This window comes from Telopea speciosissima, chromosome 1 (genome assembly GCF_018873765.1).
Source record: "Telopea speciosissima isolate NSW1024214 ecotype Mountain lineage chromosome 1, Tspe_v1, whole genome shotgun sequence".
Classification (NCBI taxonomy): domain Eukaryota; kingdom Viridiplantae; phylum Streptophyta; class Magnoliopsida; order Proteales; family Proteaceae; genus Telopea; species Telopea speciosissima.
The window spans coordinates 14,284,298-14,308,336 of NC_057916.1; the positions used below are offsets into that span (position 1 = coordinate 14,284,298).

Here is a 24,039-nt window from a genome sequence, read left to right on the forward strand (position 1 = left end):
AATTAATACCAGACATATAAGTGATTCTGACATCCTTTTACAAAAGAAAAATGAATCTCGGTTTCCTCTTACATTTTTACTTTCCTTTTCCTTTGATGTAGGATGATTAATCCAACTGATGAGGTAGCTGAGGCAAGGTTGAAATATCTGCAGGTAAGTAGCTGAGGAAACATTCACTTTACCATATAATAGAGAGAGAGAGAAAGAGTACATATACTGATGTGTTTTCCTATCTAGTTTGTTGGGTTGTCATGTTGGATGTCTTGTATCCTTGTTTGAGGTAGACACATCTATCTTCTTGTTACGTGATGTTATAAAATCAGAGTTGTCCTACTTATCTTTTTAACATCCAGGATAACGATGTCTTGCTGTGTAATTTTGTAGAAGGGTGCTCCAAATGAACAGAAAATTGTTAAATTGTGTGAATATGCTGCCAAGAACCCCCTCCGAATTCCGAAGGTACTCCCTTCTGTCATTATAATTTAACCTTCTTTCGTTATTTGCGTATCAATGGCTTCTACTTGGAGGTTATTTTGGTTTCCCTTTCTTTGCTGTAGATTGCCAAGTATCTTGTTTGATTTCATGGTGTTAGAAGTGAGGGGAGGAGTCGTGAATAGGGAGCTAGAGTCAGCTCCTATTCACGATTCCTCTATTAGGGGTATTTTTGTCTTTGGCTTTTATTTGTTTACCTTATTTAATATAATGTTTTTGGGTGCAGTCAAAACTAACGACTGCAGCCCCTATTCTGCAGAATCTCTCCTTCCTCCTCCTCTCTTCTTATTTCTTCTTCTTCTTCACTTATCTTACAGATGGCAATGACACTGGAGAAGCTTCCATCTATGGGTTCTGTTGCGAAGGCAACTGTTGGGTCATTGTTGATTCTGGCTCATGTAATTTCTTTAGCATCTGTGACCTTGCATTCACAACAGGTATGAATTTGATCACCTTTTTAATTTTCATCTTAATTTGGTGTGCTTCATTTCTGCTGACTCAAAATGAATTTCTCTTTGATAACAATATTTTTTAAAACTGAACTGGGTGCTGGACCATTTTGTTCTGGTAGTTTGCAGTCCTGGTCAATTAAGAAGGGATAGAATTTTGCTACATACAAGAGTCCTTATGAACAATATTTTATAAGCAAATTATCTCTTAGATCTAATGATATTTGAGGAACCAAGTTGGTTGCAATCTTTTGCAACCAATAAATTATTATATTCTATAACTCATCAAAATTTGGGGATTTTCTTCTGAAATATATGCTATAAGAGAGAATTTCTGCGTGTGTTGAGGGGGGGGCATGGTTGCTCATATCTTGTGTCTAGGGCTGGCATTCCAAGACTTCACACTCTTGTTAGATTTTTGACATGTTTACTCATATTGATGCACGTTTGACATAGTGTGGGTGTGTCTGCAGACTGCATTTAGTTCTAGGAGATCATTGAGTTTGATATGTATCCATCTAACATTATCTGCATCCAACGCTAACACATGTAATGGTAGTTACATAGGATCAACAGTTTGTAAACCCTTAGCAAGTTATGATTAAAGCATGCGCATTCATTTATAAATGCGAGTCTGATAATCAAGTCTCTCTACTTGTGAATATACTTCCAATTTAAGCTTCTGTTTGTACATGTCAAAATTTTGACTATATTAAATTTAATTGGGTTCCTCAATCACGAATTTCTTTTGATTGAAGGATTTATACTTTGCACAGATTGTGCATGCCACACTGGATAACTGCGAACCAGATATAAATCTTGTAGATGATGTCGAAAGGGGGGAGCCAGATCACAATTGGGTTGATGAAGTAGTTAGAAGTGAAGCAAGAGGTGGGGTGGGTGTTGGCAGTGATCTTAGCTGAGCTACCTTAGGCCAAGATTAGAAAAAAAAGATTGCACTCTATTGATTCAATAATAATGAGCAACCATACATGTTTAACTCCAAAAATGCGGTCCTTCAGTATCATATTCTTGATTCATTATGCATTTTTCTGATGGAAATTTAAATCAGAAATTTAAGGCAAAAGTGTAAAGGTTGAAAGTTTAGTGTGCTTATCCTCCAAAATATTGGAACTAATGATAGGTTTTTCCTTGTCATGGACAACGTAACCTGAATGGAAATTTATGCTTTTTTTGAATGGGAAGTGGCTAGCACATGAGTGTCTCTCTGTATCTAAGAGGAGAATGTGATTAAAAGATGGTTGATCGTGGAGCTTTTGAAGGTGATTCTGATTCCAGATTCTTGGAGGCTCAGGGAGGGGCTCCGGTGGCCACGGTAGAGAAGTCTCTGAACCAGAACTCAGTTGCTGGTGTAGTTGAGGAATCACTGCAGGGGGCTAATAAACCAATCTCGTATGCGACAGCGGTGGGGGGGTCTGTTTTGCCTAACATTGAGGCACTTCCAGATCCTATTCATGCTGGGAGCATTACTAGAATCATCATTCCACAGGAGGACTATGAGAAAAATCTAGAAAAATTCAAGTTTGCTCTGATCGGACGTGTAAACTTCAGGTTTGGCTCCTTAGATGACTTAAGGAAATCGGCTTTGGAGCATTGGAATCTGAAGGGGAGGGTGTTCATGACCCCCTTGGGGAAAGGATTTGTGGTCTTCCAATTTGAATCAGAAGGTGATATGGCTTCAATTTGGTGGAGAAGTCCTGTGAGATTTGGAAAGCAGTTCATTCGTTTCCAGTGCTGGAAACCAGATTTTAACATCCATCAGAAACATCTTGGGATGAAGCTTGTTTGGGTTAGATTTCCGGATCTCCCATTCGAGTATTGGCATGAGAACGTGCTGCTCTCTATGGCGAAGGCAGTTGGCCGGCCAGTGGCCTTGGATCGTCGCACTCGTAGTGAGATGATGGGGCATTTTGCTAGAGTATTAGTGGAGGTGGAGGACTCTGCGTCCTTTGTTAGAGTTAATGAAATCCAAGTAGAGCGTCGTCAACCAGGTACTGATATTTTTTATTGCTTTAAGCAAGTGGTGGAGTTTGAAGATGAGTTAGGGAGATGTGGTTATTGCAACAAGATCGGTCACTCTTTGAGTGGTTGCCGAACCAGGAAAGATGATGAAGCTGTGAGCGTTCCTAAGGATGCTGCAGCTATTCCGGGTGCAGACTATGTGGAAGAAGTTAGAGGTTTTCAGCCAGCTAGGGCGGCTCCTCCTTCTCAGTCGAACCAAGTTAGGAGTGTAGCTTGCTCATTTCCTGATTTGGTAAGCAATCAATCAAGGGATGGCAATATTTCCCCTTGCCATATTGAATCACGATCTGAGATTCCCCCAGCAAGGCCGTTACGTTCTGGAGAGCAATCAAGGAGAGATTCTCCCTCTCTTTCCAATCAAGAGGGATCTCAATTGGTAGGTAACGTCCCACTCAATATTCATGCTGATTTTGGCAAGTCAACTTTTAATGAGAAACAGCCATCTCATTCAAATTTCTTAGTGGTGTGTACGGACTTAACAAATGGGCTGGGCGGGTCGAATTCTGGAGCTCCAATTAGTGCCAGTTCTCAGTCTGGGTTGGTTCATAGTGATGGTGCTTCTTCTGAGTCAGAGGATCAGGGCAGTGAAGGTGGTTCTAGGTCGGATGGTAGTGCTTCTTCTTCTGAAGATGATTTGAAAGAAGGGGAGGTGCAGGTTGAAACGGGGCATCAAAGTAAATTTGTGGTGCCGAAGCAAAGAGGGAGGGAGTTCAAATGTACATAATTCCCACTTTCAAGATGGGGCTATCGTTTTAAATATTCCTAATGAGATGGAATCAGTTCAAACATCGGATTCTCGTGGGTCGGGTTATGACCAATCTGATCAAGAGGAGGTGTAAGGCGGGTGGACTCAAGTGTCGGGTCAAAAAAATAGTGTTGGATGTAGGAACGCTCTTCGAGGTGGTCATGTGGGTTCCCATATGGCAACCCCAGTTATTGGCAGAACTCGAAGTCAAAGGAATGCAAATCTTGGTGTTAAGGCGGTGGACGCGGCGGTAGAAAAACATCAGGTTGAAAAGGAGTTAGGAGTGGGGTTGCAAAAAATTCTATCTCCCTTTTCGCTAGAGGAGGAGGCTCTTTTGGCCCGTGTGGCTCTTGATCGGCCTGGTTTATATGCTGAGATCCACCGACGATCGAATAGGATAAGGACCCCCTCGATGCGCCTCACAGATCCCCCGTAGCCTTATTTTATTATTTCTCTTGGGTGAGCGAGTGGCTTGTTGCCCTCGCCAATATGTTTTAGGACTGAGTCCCCTTTTTAAGCTTTAGCTTTCTTTGCCTTTAGTCTATCTTTAGGATTGTTTGCCTCATTTTTAATAATAATTAAAAAAAAATAAAATATATATATATATATATATTTACCCGAATATTACCTGGGACCCGGGCCAGCCCCTAGAATTTTATTAATTCCCAAAATGAATCAAAGAATACACGGGGGGGACATTCCGCCTTACCCCAGCCCCTGAAATTGAACTCTCACGGCTCTGCCTCCACTCAAGCCCTTACAACAGTAAGCCAAGCAAAAAGCCAAAAATCTTAGCTCCTAAGCATCGGCAGGCCTGCCTTATCTTCCCTAAGAATTACCTTGAACCTACCAAAGGGGATATCGTCCTGAAGGAAAGTGGTAAACGAACCCAAGTCACAGGCCAAGTTAGCTAACCAATCAGCCGCTCTAATGCTCTATTACTCTCCCGGTATGCAAAGTCCACTGTAGCCCGGCCTTCAGAAACCAAAGACATGATCTCCTGGAACCAATACCATCCCTGCCACAAATTACACCTTCCCTTGTTGACCATTCTAACTGTATTAGCAGAGTCTGAGTTAACCACTACATCCCTATAGCCTAGAGCCTGGCAAAGGGCTAATCCATCCCTCAGAGCTCTCAATTCCACAATCGAATTCGTACAGATACCATAGAAGTTGGAGAAGGCAGCCAACACTTCTCCCCTCGTGTCTCTAACAACACCCCCACCCCCTCCTAACCCGGGGTTTCCTCTGCAGGCGCCATCCACATTAAGCTTCACCGACACTCTAGGGGGACACCAATACACCAGCACAGGCCTGCCCCGTCTGACCGGGGGAGTCCCTAGACCCAAACATTGCAGAATCAAGCCATTCCTGACTGAACCATGGCCACCAATCTTAGCAGGGAGCTGAAGCTCCCTAATCCAGCGTTTAATGCACTCTATCACCGAGTTAGCTGTGCGCCGCTTTTCCCCATGCCTTCTAGCATTCCTCTCCTTCCAAAGCTCCCACACAATCAGTGAAGGGATTATGCCAGTAATAAAACCACAGGCACTACTGCTGCTGGCCGATCCTTGCCAAAGAAGGATCCTACTACAGATATCCTGAGCAGGGATGACAGGAACATCAAAGAGCCTTAAGAAGAATCCCTAAACCTTGGACGCAGTTCCACCCGAGACCAAGCAATGACTAGTGGTCTCACACCGAGGGCTACCACAACAAACGCATCTAGGGGAATGCCAACCGACGTTAAGGACTCATCAATGGGGATCTTCCCGTTAAGGAGCTGCCACCTGAAGAACGCCACCTTAAGGGGCACTGTCTGAGTCCAGAGCCACCTCGCATAATGTACCTCCACACTAGGACTCCTCACTTCCTGCCAAACCGATTTGGTTGAGAAGTTCCCATCAGCAGAAAGGGTCCAGACAAGCACATCATCCCTCCCAGACGGAGTAAAGTGAAGAAACACAACGCTATCTCTGGCAGCCTCTGAGTCAATCGCATCCAACACTTCCTGCCTCCACCCTCCGTCGCCATCCAAGGTGTCCCTGACCATTAGGTTCAGATCAATTTGCAGCGGGTTGTCTACATGATCAAACAGAGGACCAGCACCCGTCCAGTTATCCAGCTAGAAGAAAATATTGCCAGACCCAAACAACCATCTTGACCTGTTCAGCAAAAACTCTTTGAAGAGCAGAGTGTTTCGCCAGACTTTCGAGCCCCCGCCCTGCGTCCCGGCCAACACCGCATGTGAGTGTCTGAAATATTTTGCCTTGAAAAACCCACTCCACAGAGTGTCCTCAGAAAGCACCCTCCAAAGCCCTTTCAGCCTAAGAGAAAGCCCTACATCTTCCAACAACCGAACCCCCAAGCCCCCTTCCAAGAGGGGCCTACAAACCTTGCGCCAACACACCCAGTGCCTCCTCTTCCCCCATTTAGAACAACCCCAAAGAAAGTCAGCAAAAATCCCATACAGCCTTCTGATGACCGCCTTAGGAGGAGCCAGTGTAGCAAGCACATGAATAGGAATAGAGGAGAGGACATGCTTAAGCAAAGTAACACGACCCCCAAAAGAGAGCAGCCTTCCTTTCCAACCCGCCACTTTGTTCTTATTTTTCCAACCAGCTCGTCAAAGAAACAAATCTTGAGTCTGCCCGCATAAAGAGGAGCTCCCAAATAAGTAATTGGCAGGGCCTTTCTAGTAAAACCAGTCACCACGCCTATCATGTGAACCCTCGCCACGGAGGCCCTCCTGCTCACCACAAAGCAGCTTTTTTGCCTGTTAACCAGCTGCCTTGAGAAACCTTCATACCTGCCAATGAACCCCATAATCTGCTTAAGAGAACTCTTCAGGCCCCTGGTAAAGATAATAGTGTCGTCCGCAAAGAGGCTGTGCGATACTCCAGGGCATCCCCTAGGCAACCTATAGTAAGCAGCATGGCCCTCTACAAAAAGGTTTCTAATTCCCCTACTTAGCACCTCCTCGGCCAAAATAAACAGGGTTGGGGACAGAGGATCCCCCTGACGCACTCCCCTAGTGGACTTGAAAAAACCAGATTGGCAGCAACCCAGCACAATAGAGAACCAACAATTCTCCACCACCTTCCTGAGCAAGTCAATCCATGTCTCACTAAAACCAAACTTGGAGAGCACGAGCCAAAGAAACTGCCATTCAAGCCGGTCATAAGCCTTGGCCATATCAAGCTTCAAGATCACATTTCCCCCACGCGCTTTCCTATTAAGGTCCTGAGCAACCTCCTAGACAATGGAGATATTGTCGTGGATGCACCTGCCCTGCACAAAAGCCCCCTATTCCTCTTCCACAAGAGACGGAAGCAAGCCCGCCAACCTCAGGGTTCTCCTTCTATATATATATATATATATATATATATTGGGGGGGGTTTGGATTGGTTTACAATTTTTATAAAGGGATCCTCTTCAATCACTTGATCTGAAAGTGGAGCATTCATTTGAGCATCTGATTAGATTTGGGATGTTGCTTGGATTGTGGATTTGTGCCAACAGTTTGTGAAGTGCTTGCTTACTTGGACCAGATGCCATCAAGTTATGGATTTAGTTTTTGTCCTTAACAAAGTTTCTGAATTTTGTTTTACATCTCTCATTTGATGTGTATTTGGCATTGCTTTCCTCTTTTTTTCCCCAACAATAAACTTTATTTTAGTAATTTATGTCTCATTTTTTGAGTGTTGATTCCATCTTTCATGCTTACTTTTTTCTAATAAATGAACAATAAACAGGCTTCTTTTATGATTTTACTCTCATCTTTACTTTTACGGTTACTTCTCCATATGTTTTATGCTGGTTCTGTTCTTACCTTTGTGCATGAACAGGTAGATGGAAGTTATACTCCAAATATTGAGAAATTGGTTCCTAGAGTATGCATGCTTGCACGTGTGCCTGGGGAGGAATATAGCAAGTGCTGTTTGAGGGCATCAAGTTTGCAATGCCTTTCAGCCATGGTAGTTGGTGGGTTTTTTTTTTTTTTGGTTGTAATGTTTTCTTGTTAGCGCAACATGAGCACAATCATTTTTTAAATTTACTTCCATCTAATTCCTCAATGAGTCAAATTGATTTTTCACATTTTAGGTGTGGTTTATGGCAGTTTTTTCACATGTTCTTGATGGTTTTGATGAGGTGAGTGGTTTTCTAATGCTTTAGTATGTGTTGGCCATTGGACCAGTGTGTTTTATGACTTGTTTCCTGGCACAATATGAAGAAATTGAGCTTTGGAGCTAGTAGCTGCACAAGGAAAACAGGTTAAAGTTAGAAGCAACAATGTGGAAATGTTTTAATAGACAAATGATTAGGGGCTGTGGTAGGTACTTTCCACAACGAGAGTAGTTTCTTCTGAAATTACTGTAGGTGTAGTTCATATCTTGTGTCTAGGGCTGGCATTCCAAGATTTCACTCTTGTTAGTTATTTTACATGTTTACTCATATTGATGCACACTTGACATAGTATGGGTATGTCTGCAGACTGCATTAGTTCTAGGAGACATCTAACATTATCTGCGTCTGACGCTAACACATGTAATGGTTGTTACATAGGATACAACAGTTTGTAAACCCGTAGCAAGTTATGATTAAAGCATGCGTATTCATGTATATATGGGAGTCTGATAATCAAGTCTCTCTACTTGTGAATATACTTCCAATTTAAGCTTCTGTTTGTACATCTCAAAATTTTGGCTATATTAAGTTTAATTGGGTTCCTCAATCATGAATTTCTTTTGATTTAAGGATTTATACTTTGCGCAGATTGTGCATGCCACACTGGATAACTACGAACCAGATGTAAATCTTGTAGATGATGGTGAAAGGGGGGAGCCAGATCACAATTGGGTTGATGAAGTAGTTAGATGTGAAGCAAGGGGTGGTGTGGGTGTTGGTAGTGATCTCAGCCTGAGCTACCTTAGGCCAAGACGAGAAAAAAAAGATTGCACTCTATTGACTCGGTAATTTCTGGCTCATGTAATTTCTTTAGCATCTGTGACCATTCATTCACAGCATGTATGAATTTGATCACCTTTTTTATTTTCATCTTAATTTGGTGTGCTTCATTTCTGCTGACTCAAAAAGAATTTCTCTTTGATAACAATATTTTTTAAAACTGAACTGGGTCCTAGACCATTTTATTCTGGTAGTTTGCAGTCCTGATCAATTAAGAAGGGATAGAATTTTGCTACATACAAGAGTCCTTTTGAACAATATTTTATAAGCAAATTATCTCTTAGATCTAATGATATTTTGAGGAACCAAGTTGGTTGCATCTTTTGTAACCAATAAATTATTATATTCTATAACTCATCAAATTTTGGGGATTTTCTTTTGTAATATATGCTATAAGAGAGAATTTCTGCATGTGTTGGGGGGGGTGGCATGCTTGCATCATCCCTTATCCCTTTCTCTATTGATATCTGTGAAAATCAGAGAAGAGAAGAGAAAGTCAAGAAGAAGAGGAGAAAAGAAGAAAGAAGAGTTGCAGCCGTAAGGTTTCAGTATATTCAATAGAGAGACAAAAGAATATATATACATGGGTATAGGGGAAGGGTAAAAAGGCAAAAAAGGGCCTCATAATTGGGGCTTAAGGAATCTCGTGATTAGCGCCAGATCCTGTTTGGACCCCACAACAAGCACTCTAACACTCCCCCTCAAGCTGAAGCATATATATCAATCATGCCCAGATTGTTACAAATATACTCTATCCTCCCATTACTCAATGACTTAGTAAATACATCTGCAAGCTGTTCTCCAGTTCTGATATGGCTTGGAAGAATCACTCCACTCTGCATCTTTTCCCGAACAAATGGCAATCAATTTTAATGTGCTTCGTCCTCTCGTGGAACACAGGATTGGAAGCAATATGAATTGATGCCTGATTATCACAACATAATTGCATGGGAGTTGGAACCTTGAACCCCAACTCAGACAATAGCTGTTGTATCCACATAATTCACATGTTACTTGCGCCATAGCTCTGTATTCTAACTCAGCATTGGAACGAGCCACAACACTCTGCTTCTTGCTCTTCCATGAAACCAGATTTCCTCCAACAAATGTGCAGTACCCAGTAGTCGACCTCCTGTCAGTTGGAGATCCTGCCCAATCAACATCTAAAAGCCCCTCAACTCTACTATGTCCATGATCTTGATACACAATTCCTCTACCTGGAGCCTTTTTGAGATACCTTAAGATGCGTACAACTGCATCCCAATGAGATGTCTGAGGAGAGGAAAGAAACTGACTCACCACACTCACTGGAAAAGCAATGCCAGGTCGAGTAACTATTAAGTAATTCAACTTACCCACCAATCTTCTATATTTCTCAGTATCATCAAGGGCATCTCCCCCTTCGGCCACAAGTTTGACATTCTGGTCCATGGGTGTGTCAATAGGCTTAGATCCAAGCATACCTGTCTCAGTAAGTAAGTCCAACACATACTTTCGCTGTGATAGAAAAACTCCTTTCTGAGACTGTGCCACTTTAATTCCCAAGAAATATTTTAACTTCCCCAAGTCTTTGGTCTGAAATTTCTGTTGAAGGTATGACTTCAACTCTGCTATACCAACTGAATCATCACCAGTGATGATAATATCATCAACGTACATAATCAGAAAAATCCTCCCTGCATCTGATTGTCTATAAAAGAATGAGTGATCACTTCCACACCTGGACATGCTAAAGGCTAGAACAACTTCATTAAATCTGCCAAACCATGCACGAGGAGACTGTTTCAGCCCATATAATGATTTTTTTAATTTACACACCATTCCAAACTCCCCCTGAGCAACAAACCCTGGTGGTTGCTCCATACAAACCTCCTCCTGTGGAGTCCCATGTAAGAACGCATTCTTAACATCAAGCTGGAATAAAGGCCAGTGATATGAGAATACGAACAGAAGCAAGTTTGGCCACCGGGGAAAAGGTATCTAAGTAGTCTTTACCATACACCTGTGCATACCCCTTAGCTATAAGCCTCGCCTTCAAGCGAGCAAGAGAACCATCAGGATTAACCTTCACTACATATACCCATCGACAACCGATGGCTGTTTTCCCTTGGGGCAGCGGTACAATATCCCAAGTATCATTCACCTTTAATGCCAATAACTCTTCCTCCACAGCTGTCCTCCAGCCAGGATTAGATAATGCCTCTGTCACAGACTTAGGAAGGGGATGGGCCTCAACAGTAATAAAAAGGAACGAAATGGAGAAGACAAAGAAGAATAAGAAACAAATCTGGAAATAGGATGTTGAGTACAGTGACGGGTACTTTTCCGTTTAGCAATCGGAATGTCAAGGTCAGAGACAACAGGTTCAACCAAAGGGGTAGTAGTGGTAGGATCTGCAGCAGAAGAAGACGTGACAGAGTCAGCGAGAACAGGAGGGGCAGCAGCTACTTGTAGGCGGCCAACATAAACTTTGGTTGGCGACAATCCCTGTGCAGAAGCTGGTGGTGTTGGTGTAGGAGTTTGAATGACATATACCGGGAAGTCATCATCTAACTCAGAGACATTTACTAGATCAGCATGGTATGGCGTCGATTCAAAGAAGGAGACATCAACTGTAATAAAATACTTCTGCAAAGATGGAGAAAAACAGCGGTACCCCTTTTGGGTACAAGAATAGCCAAGAAACATACACTTAATTGCTTTAGGATCCAACTTAGACAGTCCATGTGTATGATTACGAATAAAGCATGTACAACCAAAAATACGAGTCGGCAAAACAAACAATGGTTCAGTTGGAAACAATAAGGAATGAGGGATTTCGCCTCGCAAGACGGATGAAGGCATACGATTCATAAGGTAGCACGCAGTTAATACAACATCAGCCCAAAAATGTTTGGGAACCTTCATCTCAAACAATAGGGAACGAGTTACCTCCATTAGGTGACGATTTTTCCTTTATGCCACACCGTTTTGTTGTGGTGTGTCAGAACAGGAAGACTGGTGGACCATACCATGTTGTTTCATAAATGTAGAAAAGGGAACAGAAAAGTACTTTTGGCATTATCACAAACTACGAAGAATTTTCACAGTCACACCAAACTGAGTCCGAATTTCAGAAACAAACGTCCAAAAGACAGAAAATAATTCAGATCTATTTTTCCTTAAATATAACCAAGTCATCCTTGAATAGTCATCAACAAAGGTAACAAAGTATTTTAAACCCAAATTTGATACGACAGGACACAGACCCCACACATCAGAATGGACCAAAGAAAAGGGAGAAACAGACCACTTATTGACTCTAGGGGGATAACTCACACGGTGGAGTTTCCCAAACTGACAAGACTCACACTCAAGACGAGAAAGAGAACGAAAACTAGAATCTAACTTCTTATGGCTTTCCAAGGACGGATGACCAAGTCGACAATGAATCTGATGATGTGAAGCAACACTGGAACAAGCAACAAACTGAGAACCATCAAGCAGATACAGCCCCCCTGACTCACGTCCTCTACCAACCGTCTTCTTCGTAGCAAGATCTTGAAAAACACAAGAATCGGGATAAAATGTCACTGAACAATTAAAAGTATTGGTTAATTTACTTACTGACATAAGATTGAATGGAAAATTCAGAAGGTAGAGAATTGAAGACAAGGACAACGAAGCGTTAGGACGAATAGTACCAGTGCCCTTAACCTTGGCTAAAGACCATCGGCTAATGTAACACTGGATGATGATGGAGACAAATAGGAAAAGATACCTGACATTCCTGACATGTGGTCCGATGCCCTTGAATCAATGATCCAGGGACGAGAAGCAGCGGAAAGGCATGCAGTGGCATTACCTGTCTTAACCAAAGTAGCAGTGAAAGAAGTTGGCTATGAAATCTGAAACTGGTTGTACAGTTAATACTCTTCGTCAGACATAACAATCACCTTACCCTCAGAAGGTTGAGACCGAGGGGCTGAATCACTACTAGCAGCTGAATTAGCAAATTGTTGCTGTCCAGGCTTCCAACAAAATCTCTGGATATGGCCAGGTTGACCACAATGGTGTCATGTCCGGACAGCAGCCGATCCATCAGAAGAGGCATTAGACTGCCCATAACCTTGGTTGTTACCTGGCTGAAATGAACCACGGCCTGTACCACGACCAGCCCCACGTCCACGACTTCCCCCATGGTAACTACCATCTCCACGGCTACCTCCACTGGCTGCATTTTGTGAAACCAAAGCTGAACTATCAACTGTTGGTGTGGAGTCACGAGAACTCTCACGAGATACTCGAGGAACACGAGCAAATGTATCTGTGAGTGAGGCAATGTTTTCACTTCCAAGGATTTGTGATCGGACAGATTCATACTCCGGCCCGAGTCCTCCCAAAAAGCCCATAACGGCCAATTGTTCTCTTTGGACTTGCATCTGCTTCACATCCGAAGAAATGGGAAGAAGGGCATTCAATTCTTCATACAGTCGCTTAAAATCAGCGAAATATTGGGTGATAGAACGCCCCTTTCTCTCAGTTCTGTAAAACTCCTGTGACAATTCATAAATCCTTGACAAATTATTTTGACCAGAGTAAAGAACTCCCAAGTAGTCCCATAAATCTTTCAGTGTCAATATGAGTAACCAAATCCACAACATGATTCTCCATCGAGTTTAACATCTGTCCAAGAATTCTGGCATCGACAGTCTCCCAAGTTGCATCATCCGCTGGTTTGGGTCCTGTCAAGTGTAGTTGCTGATTTCGCCCAGTCAAAACAAGCTTCACAATTTTTCTCCATTGCTGGAAATTTTTAATACCTTCAAGCTTCTTCTCTGTGATTCGATTGGAAGAAGAGGACACTACCTCAGTAACCACTGCACTACTTTTATCTTCGTCACCCATGTTGTCTTTTCACAATAAAATTTCAGAAATCAACAAATACCAAACACACCTTCAACAGATGCTACCACCAATCGAATCAACAAAAATCACCCACGGCTTCAAGAACTACTGCTCCAATAGGTACTGCCACCAATCAAGTCCACAAACATCACCCACGGCTTCAAGAACTGCTGCTCAAACACAAATCGAGCCTCCCAAAGACATCAGTCCACCAATATGGCACTCAAACAACCACAAACATCATCACGAACAAACCAGAATCTGCTTTTAATTATGAAATAGCAGATTTACATCATATGCACCCAAATAACAGTCAACCAATACCCAAAAACTAATCGCAGGGGTGAAAAATCACCCCCCTTCTGAGATCGAGAGCCTCTGGTGGTGTTAACCAGGTATCGCAGAGGAGAAAAGGAAAGAAAACGAGAGAAAAAAGAGAAGAAGGGGCTTGCGCAGATCTGTACCAGGCCTAGGAACCTGGCTCTGATACCATGATATCTGTGAAAATCAGAGAAGAGAAGAGAAAGTAAAGAAGAAGACGAGAAAAGAAGAAAGAAGAGTTGCAGCTGTAAGATTTCAGTATATTCAATAGAGAGACAAAAGAATATATATACATGGGTATAGGGTAAGGGTAAAAAGACAAAAAAGGACCTCATAATTGGGGCTTAAGGAATCTCGTGATTAGCACTAGGCGCTAATCACGAGATCCTGTTTGGACCCCACAACAAGCACTCTAACATCTATCATTGTTGAGAAGGGCATATCAAGTATCCTTTTTAGTATGTTAATTTCGCATGCTTTTTTTCATTGCATCAGCCTAACCTTCTTTTTCTTGAATGGGTGACCCAAAATAGTTGAGAAAATGGATATTCCATGGAAGAAATTTATGGTATGAAATATTTTGTAGCCATTACTTATAAAAAATACTCCATTATTGGTTTTCTTTCCACCATGTTATTAGTTATAACATATAAGGAGGTCCTATAATGGAAGGTTCTATCAAAACTGCAGCAGCATTTTACATGGTAATTTTGATGCTGGCTTGCAAACTGCGTGGTTCTGTGTCAAGTTTTTCCTTTAGCAACTATAATAAATATCTTAATGGGAATGATTATGACAGTAAAAGTCTTATGACTGGTCCTCTGACTGTTCCTAACAGTTTGCGTGATCTGATCTTTTGGGCTTGATAATCAGTTGAGTAGGCAACTGTTTTTCAAGTACTATTTCCCTTGGACCAGTACAGACCCGTCTTGGTTTGGCATCAACAGTCCAGCCCCGTAGTCTGTGAAAACATTGCATGATTCAGTAAATTAATATTTAGGTTACTGTACTTATCTACTCTTCCTAACTTTTCTTTTTTGTTTCTGTAGATCTTCCCAGAACTACTTTTCGTCCAACTTTTGAAAACAATGATGCATCCAGATGTTGAAGCTTGTATTGGAGCGCACCAGATATTTGCTATAATCCTTGTTCCATCATCTAACAATCCCCAACATGACTTGCATCTTCTGGATCTGGGAGTCTGTATGAACCAAGGAAGTTGAAGTCCAAAACTGCATCAGCGTTTCCCTCCAGTGCTGCTCTACTTGAAAAGCTTCGCAAGGAGAAGGGCAATGCAATAGTAGAAAAGCATGGGAATAATACTGAAGATGATTCTAAGGATAGAGAATCTGGTGATGAGAAACAGGGCTGGGCCCGTAAAAACTCACCTAACTTCTACAAAATAAGTTGTTCTATAATTGATAGGACAACTGGACCAGCCTGCTTAACAGAGGCAGTAAGTGCTGGAAATCATGCATTTTCTAATTATAATTTCAAGGAGTGCATAGTGATAATTGGGATGTAGCGCACTTGTTGCTTTCTGCTTTATGGATACAAGCCAATATTCCTGATATGCCTTCAAATTTTGAAGCTATAGCTCATTCTTTCAGCTTAACTCTTATTGCTTCACGCTTTAAGGTGAGAGCTCAATTGAATGTAAAAGTGCGACATGTATGCTGAAATTTGTCTTGAAGTATTTAACAAGATTAATTCATTTTTTCAGTACTCATTACTGTAATGAAAACCATTGCATTGCATTCTAATGTTTTCTAAGTATCTACAACTGAGCACTTTCCTCTATACCAGGTTTTCTTACTTAAACTTGTGGTGTTGCAGAACACCAATCAAAACATTGTTGGATTCTTTCAGCTTCCAATTTCTCTCAGAAATATATCTCTGGATCCTTTTAATGGTAATTGAAATTTTTTTTAAAACACGAAAGAATGACCTCTTGAACTTGAAAGAGTTGGATTTACATGTTCTTTAACTTCTTTCTGTGATCTAATTGACAGGAACGTTGCTACTTCATGCCAGAGGTCACTTTTTGTGTTAGCAATGACAATGCTGATGTTTGCAGCAAAGATGTATAATGTTCCGGATCCTAATGATTTGCTTATGCCGGTGGTTTCTAATCTTGTAAGTTTTCTTGTCCTGGTTGGCTTTACTATAAATGTAATTTAACAGGGAGCATGATGTAACACATTCCTTATACACCTAAAGTAAAATTTTCTCATTGGGAATAGAAGGATTTTATTAATTGAAGCCAAAAAAGTACTAGTATAGCAAAATTTAAAAGATGTGATGGGGGGCATGTTGGCCACAGTAAAACCATTCAAGTATACCCACCACTAAATCAAGGGGTGAGGACCACTATACAAGGCTGTCTATGGGTAACTTTGTTTGGCTAAATCATCCACATGAGATTTTGCCTAGGCGTTAGACTTCCTTAAAGATGTTCCATGAGACAGTTATTGAACAGTTATGAATAAACAATCTTGGATTTGTTGGAAATCTGATTTATATTGAAGGAGTTTTGTTCTGGTCAAACCTTATTTGATACCATGTCCAAGAACAATATGCACTCTCAAACTTGGGTCAAAACCAAAAGTATTATTTTGAATGTTTTCTATGTGAAGCTAATGCGTGGATTAGGTTCAAAATGTTTAAAATAGACAGCACAACAAGAATCAAGGCAAAAAAATAACTTCTGGGCCTCGAAACCAAGGTTTGAGTTGGCCTGGAGAAAGTACCTGGTTTCGACCAAGATATGGTCGAAACCGAGACAATCTCGGTTTTTGGCTGGTCGAAACCAGTGTCGGCACCGAGTTCTCGATCCTTGGTTGAATTTCTTCCTTCTTCCTCTGTTCTCTTCGTTGCTTACTTGTTTAGGTTGTTTTCTGATGTTTTTTTGTTGAATTTTTAACAGGTGCACTTCACCTTATTCAACCAATCAAAGCTCAAACCTGCAGCCCTGCACTGCAAAAAAAAATTCAGACGGAGAAGCCATCATCGTTGTTGTCAAAATGCTGAGGTTTTCTAGTTGAGATTCTCCACTTCACTTGGACCTGCATCTCTAGCCACCACCATTTTCATTTCATTCAAGATTGCTTCGCTGTAACTCGAACTCATCACTATTTTCTTATTTGTTTTTAATTTTTTTGTACGTTTTATTTCCTGTTCGACGCTTGGCACCTCATACCGCTGCTCAAATTTTCTCTTATCTTCCAGGACATAACTATGATATCTAGGTTTGGCAGCTCAAATTATTGGCATCTTCGTCCTTGTCTACACTATTTTCTCTGCTACTGATCCCAAGAGAAGTGTCAGAGACTCCCATGTCCCTGTAAGTTCACCTGTTTTACTTGAAAAATAGAGTGTTATTAGATGAGATATAGAAATCATTCTCAATTCTCTTGTTAACCCACATGGAAAACATTCTAATTGAGAACTTTTGCTTTGGATTTACAGGTATTGGCACCACTTCCAATTGGGTTTGCAGTTTTGCTCCCCCCCCTTTGGTGGGTGGGACAACCAGGTTTTTTGATCGCCTCTACAATTGAATTTCTTCCTTCTTCCTCTTTTCTCTTCTTTATTTATTAGTCATTCCCTCGCAGTGCACATTATAATTTGTGCTATTTTGAAGTGAAGATCATAACCTAATCTTTACGCATTTCGTTATATGTGTGAAACCTGATGGGGTTTTTAGAACCAATTCAAGGTTAAAGTCCTTAGTTGGCCGGGCAAGATGTATGAAAAATTGTGCGTGGTGATTATGCAGCTTACGTACATGAGTCATACTAAACGACAATTGGCTTGTATCTTTGATGGCACCTCCTCTATATAAATATTTTCCATTGACCGTTTTCGGTTTGCTCCCTTACAAATCAACTCTATTTTCTCTTCTCCCTCTCTTTCTTTGTTCATCAGAAGCAATATAGGAAGGATCAGATTTTTTAAATATCATTTTTGAAGGTGTAGAAAGGGCTGAAAAAAATGAGAGTTCTTTATAGTCATTACTCTTTTCCAAGGCAAATGTGACCAAAATAAGGCTGGAGCTGTGTCTATATAACAATGATTAACTTCTATTTAGCTAGAATAATGAAGAAGCTTAATTCTATTCATGTGGTAAGCTAGGGTGATTCTAACAGTGTTTTAGGCTGGAGGTCATGGGTAAGAGATTCTTTGACAATATGTGACATGTTAGAGAAACAAGGGGGGTAGACGGCTGCATCAAGTGCATCGTTCTTGGGTTTTGCAACTTCCACTAATGATTCGGTGGACTCCCTAGGCAAGGATGGATTTTTTATATTATTATTATTGTTATGATCCGAATTTTTTCATCATTATTCCTATCGGAAAAACTGCTGTTATCAGCCTGTTTCCTCTTCTTTAATAAACTCACTAGTACTTTAATGCAACAGCCGATCACTGGTTTACTCAGTATTCTTTTTCTTATTAAAATAATTATATGCCTTATGTTTGCCTATTATATTAGGTCTCAATAGCAGCTCTACGTGAAATTTTATTTTCCAACGCTCTCTATTAGCTCTGAAGCATGATGGAACTGTTCAATTCTTTCTTTCTAATATTAATTCTGTGTTATAGTTCTCTTTATGTATGTTTCATTTGAGGGCAAGTTAAGTGCAAATTGTTCTATGTTATCTTGACAGGTTGAAACAACTGCGTCTGAAAGGGAGCAGTTATTGCTTGTGAAAATTTTAGAGCTTGAAGTCAGGTAGATCATATCGTGAATCAAGTAACTGTTGAACCTTCTGTAGGACTTCGTGTTTGCTTGGCCAAATGGACCAAGAATCTGAATTAATACAAGACATAAAAGTGACTTTGACATCCTTTTACAAAAGAAAAAGGAATCTCTGTTTCCTCTTATATTTTTTACTTTCCTTTTCCTTTGATGTAGGATGATTAATCCAACTGATGAGGTAGCTGAGGCAAGGTTGAAATATCTGCAGGTAAGTGGCTGTTAGCTATATGGCCAGAATACCGTGGGGGTATTCTGGTCCTCTTTCTTTTGTTATTTTATTTATTTCGTACATGTGGTTTAGTCCCACATTGCTAATGTACAATTGTTTCATTCTTCATTATGATTATAAATAAAGATGTGCTTGGGATGACTAAATCATTCAAGCCTTTCCCTAATTTAAGTCTCTCTACATGGTATCAGAGCCAACTTCGAATTAGGGACCACCCCCCCCCCCCCCCTTCGATTTCTTTTCCCTTTTTTTCCTTCCATCATTTTTTTCTCTTTGTTTCTGCATTTTCCTCCTTGGTTCTCCCTCTTCCATAAGGGCAGCACTACATGAGGTGATCGTATGATCTAGTGGCTGCCCCTCCCTACCTCTTTTTCCTTTTTTTCCTCATGAATTAATACCTGCTCGACAGCTGCTGGACATCACTTGCCGTATTGAAGCCTTCAAGTTTTTTGGAGATCAACCGCTGCCATTATTGCTGGCTGTTTCTCACCTATTGGAGCTTCTTCAGCACCCTTTCCATCATCTGTCCAGCCTTTTTTCCCATTGATTGAAGACCCCCACTCCTAATCGATCTCCATCTTCAGGGTTTTTTTCAAAACCCTGATAATTGTCGACTTTGGGTGTGGGGCTGCTTGTTGCTGCCGTTTGGTTCTGTTTTTTTGAAGGGTGTTTCTTCTATCATAGAGGGTCCCTCGACCTCAGTTGCAGCCACTTCTCTGCAGATTTTTGACACCTTATTCCCTTCATCGATTTCAGCATTACAGGGTTTTTTCAAAACCCTGACAATATCGATATAGGGTTTCTATCATATAGGGTTTTGGACCTGAATTTTTGCAGAATATTTTCTACATTATACAGTGTTATTCAACTACAGTTACAGCCAATCATCTGCAAGTTCTGTCCCTCACTTGTCCCTTTATCGATTTCCACAATTCAGGTTTTTTCAAAACCCTAACACTATCGATATAGGGGTCTTCTTGTGCTGCTGGTTCTGATTTTTTATGAGGTGATTCAACCTTTACTTTGAACTTATTATTGGCCATATTTGTTGTCAGTATGGGTGATTCGACCAATTCTTCATCTACTTCAGATCAGGCACTTAATGATGGCCACAGCAAGACAGAGTACCATAGCTTCCCACCAAATCCTATTAAACTAGATGGCTCGAATTATCTTCTCTGGTCCAGATCTGCCTCTTTTGCCATTATAGGCCGTGGTCTCACCAGTCATATTAATGGCACTTGTGTTATGCCTACTGCACCAGGACCTGCTCAGGACAAATGGCTTGCCAATAATGGTGTTCTGATGTCTTATCTGATAGGCTCTATGACTTCAGATTTACAGCATGACTTTCTTCTTCTGGACACTGCCTCTCAGATTTGGGCTGCATGCAAGGAAACATATGGGCAGCTTGGCAATGATGCCCAAGTATATGAAATCCGAAAGAAGGTCCTTCACACCACTCAGGGAGAACTTTCAGTGTCCAAATATTATGCTACTTTGCGCAACCTTTGGTAGCAACTGGACCACTTTTCTGACTTTCACCCAAGTACAGCTGCTGATATTACTTCTTACGAACAACATATGGACAAGATCAGAGTCTATGATTTTTTGGCAGGTTTGAATGTCGAGTATGATCAGATTTGGGTTCAGGTGTTGGGTCATAAGCCATTTCCCACACTTGAACAGTCCTATGCCCTGGTCTCCTCTGAAGAAAACCGTAGGGCTGCCATGTTGCACCCTCCTATTACTGACAGATCGGCACTCCAAGCTGCTGCCCCTGCCACTCCTGCACCTAGTGGCACTGCTTCTCGTGGTGATTCTACTACTGGGTCTGTTGTTTGTGGGTACTATCACAAACCTTACCACACCAAGGAGAAGTGCTGGAAACTTCGTGGGAAACTGGCTGACTTTGAAGCTAAAAGGCTGCTAAGACCAAGACAAAGACTAAGACCAAGGCCCATCAGACTGAGACTGTTATTGCGGCCCCTACTATTGACCCTGGTCTATCCCAGGATGATCTACAAGCACTCCTTCGTATACTGAGGTCTTTCGCTGCTGCTGCCTCTACTACATCAGCTACTGCCAATTCTTCTGCTACTTCAGGTTCCCACTTTGCTCGGTCAGGTATTCCATTTGGGGGTCATTGTGCTTCTGTAGCTTCACATCCTTGGATCATAGATTCTGGGGCTACAGATCATATGACCGGTTCCTCTGGTTTGTTTCATAGATATTCTCCCACTTCTGGGAAAGACAAGGTCAAGGTAGCTGATGGTTCCCTTTTTTCTATATCTGGAAAAGGAATCATCAACTGCATTTCCTCTCTTCCATTAACTTCTGTTTTGCATATTCCTAATTTTACTACTAACCTTCTTTCCATTAGTAGTATTACTCGTAATCTTAACTGCAAAGTCACTTTCTTTCCTTCTCATTGTGTGTTTCAAGATCTGGACTCTGGGAGGACGATTGGATTGGGTAAAGTGCACGGTGGGCTGTACCTGCTTGATGATGGTCGCTTCTCTCCATCACCATTGCTTTCTCCACTACACCAGAACTCCATGGTCTCTTCTGAACTCTACCAGTGGCACTCTAGGTTAGGTCACCCCCCTTTAGGAATTTTAGCACATTTATTTCCTAGTTTGGTCACCCTTCATACTAAGGATGACTTTTTTTGTGAGGCGTGTGTTCTGACCAAACAAACACGTTCAAATTATCCTATTTTAAATAAAAGGAGTTCTTCTTGCTTTCAATTAGTGCACTCTGATGTTTGGGGCCCTAATCGTAAACCCTCTATTTCTGGTCATCGGTGGTTTATCTCTTTCATTGATTGTCATTCTAGGCACACATGGGTGTATCTTTTGCACACAAAAAATCAGTTTTTTTTCATGTTTTCAGCACTTTCATAAAATGGTCCAAACTCAGTTCCAAGCTACTCTCAAAATATTGAGAAGTGAAAATGGGACAGAGTATAAAGAATCACAATTTCAAAAATATTTGGCTGACCATGGGATCATTCATCAAACTAGTTGTGTTGATACCCCTGCCCAGAATGGTGTGGCAGAAAGGAAAAACCGCCACTTGTTAGAAATGGCCAGAGCTTTGATGTTTGCGAAAAATGTCCCGTCTCAATATTGGGGGGATGCGGTTCTTACGGCAGCCTATCTCATCAATAGGCTGCCCTTTAGGGTACTCAACTCCCGTCTTAATATCAGGAGACCTTTGCATTAGTGGCAAAGCTCAACACCATCAGGGTGTTATTATCTTGTGTTGTGAATCTTGGGTGGGATCTTCAGCAGTTAGATGTCAAAAATGCCTTCCTCCATGGAGAGCTTAAGGAGGAGGTATATATGGACATTCCACCAGGTTTTTCTGATGACAGGACTAAGGGCAGGGTTTGTAAATTGAAGCGTGCCCTTTATGGTTTGAACCAATCCCCTAGGGCCTGGTTTGGCAGATTTCATAAGGCTATGATTTCAGCAGGTTACAAGCAGAGCAATGTTGATCACACTTTGTTTATCAGACGACTTGGTAATGAGGTTACTCTTCTCATAGTCTATGTGGATGATATTGTGGTCACGGGTAATGATGATGCTGCAATCAGGGATTTGAAAATTCTTCTTGGCCGTGAGTTTGAGGTCAAAGATCTTGGTCCCCTAAAATATTTTCTAGGGATAGAAGTTGCTCGATCTTCAAAGGGCATCTTTCTTTCTTAAAGAAAATATGTCCTTGATCTATTGACTGAGACAGGGCTATTTGGCTGTCATCCTTCAGATACTCCTATGGAAGCTACTACAAAACTAAGGGAGAAAGAGGGTGAGCTTGTTGACAAGGGTGCTTATCAGCGGTTAGTGGGCAAACTAATCTACCTTTCTCACACACGCCCTGACATTGCAGTTGTTATAAGTTTGGTGAGTCAATTCATGCATGATCACTATTCCTCTCATATGGATGCAGTCCGTCGTATTTTGAGGTATTTGAAGTCTGCTCCGGGAAAGGGAATCCTTCTATCTCCCAATAGTCACTTGAAGATTGAAGCCTATATTGATGCCGATTGGGCTGGTTCTCTTGACAGGAAATCTATCTCTAGCTACTGTTCCTTTGTGGGTGGGAACCTTGTCACATGGCGTAGCAAAAAGCAGAATGTTGTGGCAAGGTCTAGTGCTGAAGCCGAGTTCCGCGCAATGGCACAAGGAATTTGTGAACTTCTGTGGCTTAGAGGATTATTGCAGGATATTGGTGTTGTTGTCCATCTTCCTATGATGTTTTATTGTGACAATAAAGCCACCATTAGCATTGCTCATAACCCTGTCCAGCATGATCGTACTAAATACGTGGAGGTTGACCGTCATTTCATCAAGGAGAAGCTTGAAGTCGGCCTCATTTGTGTTCCCTTTGTGAAGTCCACTGATCAACTGGCTGATGTGTTCACTAAGGGGTTGAGTAGCAAGCTGTTTCATCCTATCTTAGTCAAGTTGGGCATGCATCATATATATGCACCAACTTGAGGGGGAGTATTAGCTATATGGCCAGAATACCGTGGGGGTATTCTGATCCTCTTTCTTTTGATATTTTATTTATTTCGTACATGTGGTTTAGTCCCACATTGCTAATGTACAATTGTTTCATTCTTCATTATGATTATAAATAAAGATGTGCTTGGGATGACTAAATCATCCAAGCCTTTCCCTAATTTAAGTCTGTCTACAGTGGCTGAGGAAAGTTCCTTCTGAGCTCTTTTGAATTGAAACGTACCACATGATTTTGTGATAGAAACACTGACCTTCCCAGATAAGAGAGAGAGAGAGAGAAAGTACATATACAGATGTGTTTTCCTATCTAGTTTGTAGGGTAGTCATGTTGGATGTCTTGTAACCTTGTTTGAGATAGACACATCTATCTTCTTTTTACATGGTGTTATAAAAACAGAGTAGTCCTACTTATCTTTTTAAAATCCAGGATAATGATGTCTAGCTGTGTAATTTTGTCGAAGGGTGCTCCAAATGAACGGAAAACTGTTAAATTGTGTGAATATGCTGCCAAGAACCCCCTCCGAATTCCAAAGGTACTCCCTTCTTTCAACATAAGTTAACCTCCTTTCATTATTTGCGTATCAATGGCTTCTACCTGGAGGTTATTTTGGT

The 24,039-nt window shown here is 41.4% G+C and overlaps 1 pseudogene; it reads left to right on the top strand.

The window, feature by feature from the left end:
- The first annotated feature begins 809 nt into the window (after positions 1–809).
- On the top strand, positions 810–19,962 carry LOC122661920 (annotated as a pseudogene).
- Positions 19,963–24,039: the final 4,077 nt, after the last annotated feature.